We start from the raw sequence: 1,619 nt of genomic DNA, 5'->3' as shown, positions 1-1,619 counted from the left end.
TACTTGTTATATTTTTTATTTTTGGTAATGGCGACTGAAGAGGTATTTGGTGATCATCTCATTGTGGTTTTCATTTGCATTTCTCTGCTGATAAGTGAAGTTGAATATTTTTTTCATATTAGTTAGCCATTTGTATGTCTTCTTTGGAAAAAATTCTATTGATTTTTTTTTGTTCATTAAAAATTGGATTATTTATCTTTTGCTACTGGGATATAATCTCCTTATACATTATGGGATATATGGTTTACATATGTTTTCTCCTATTCCATAGATTGCCGTTTTATTAATTGATTTTTTTTCTTTTGCAGTGCAGAAGTTTTTAGTTTGATAAACTCAATTTGTGTATTTTTGCTTCTGTTAATTGTGGTTCTGGTATAAAATTTGAAATATCATCGTCAAGAACAAATTAAAGTCATTTTCCCTCATTTCTTCAAGAAGTTTTATAAAGTTTTATATGTAGTGAAAAAGAAAGAGCCTCTTATTTTGTTGTTTCTGCATTTATTTAGATCTTTTTTTATTTTTTTCATGATTGCTTTATGGTTTTCAGTGTATAGATCTTTCACCTTTTGGTTAAATTTATTCTTAACTATTTTGTTATTTTTGATACTTTTATAATGGATTGGATTCTTAATTTATTAATTGGACAGCTGACTGTGAGTATATAGAAAGGTAAATGATTTTTATTATAATTATTAAGTCATATTTGTTGTACAAACTAATAAGCTTCACTTTGACATTTCCATACATACACCATCATGTCTGATCATGTCCACCCTCACTTCAACCCTCTCTTGCCCTCCATTCTCTCCCTGCTCTCCACAGTTTCCTTCCATTATAGTCTCACTTCTTACTTCCAAGTCATTTTCTTTTATGTGTATTTGAGTTTACACATTAAGAAAAAAACATACAATATTTATCTTCTTGTATCTGGCCCATTTTGCTTAACATATCCTTCAATTCCATCTGTCTTCCTGAAAATGACATAATTTCATTCCTATGGCTGAGTTATACTTTAATATATAAAGTATATCTTTTATATCTTATATATTATATTTATACATTAAAATATAGAATGTTTATAATATATTTGTAAATTGTTAATATAAGATAGATAAATAGATAAAAGGTATATGTTGAATTAAATTTTCAAGATACATTCTATTGGCAGAGGGTGTTTCAAGATGGCAGAATAGAGAAGACAGCTTTCCTGGATGCTCTGTGGCATAAAACCAAGAAAGCAGACAGGTAGCTTCTCAGTAAGGGGGATGAACAAAATAAAAGGCTGGGGAAAGTTTACTGGAATTTAAAACTGGGCATTCAAAGCAGATCAGGGACTCAGGAGGTTGGATATAATAAAATAAGGAAGAAATCCCCAGAGCAACCAGCCAGAGCCGTCCCTTTGTGAGCCAAGTGCAGGGTTAAGGGCATTAAAGGGACCCACATTTTTAGGAGGCCTGAGGTGTGTCTGAGTATGGAGAATTCAAGAACAAAAACATTGCCCCACTAAACTGAAAGGCATGCCACACAATATCCTTGGGTGGGAAAGAAGCCTCCATATTTTCCTGTAGTGAGCAGAGGACAGAGGAAGGAACCATTTTGCAGCCATGGTGTTGGGGCTG

This window comes from Spermophilus citellus (genome assembly GCF_964194105.1).
Source record: "Spermophilus citellus genome assembly, chromosome: 10".
Taxonomy (NCBI): domain Eukaryota; kingdom Metazoa; phylum Chordata; class Mammalia; order Rodentia; family Sciuridae; genus Spermophilus; species Spermophilus citellus.
Note: the sequence above shows the minus strand (reverse complement) of the source record.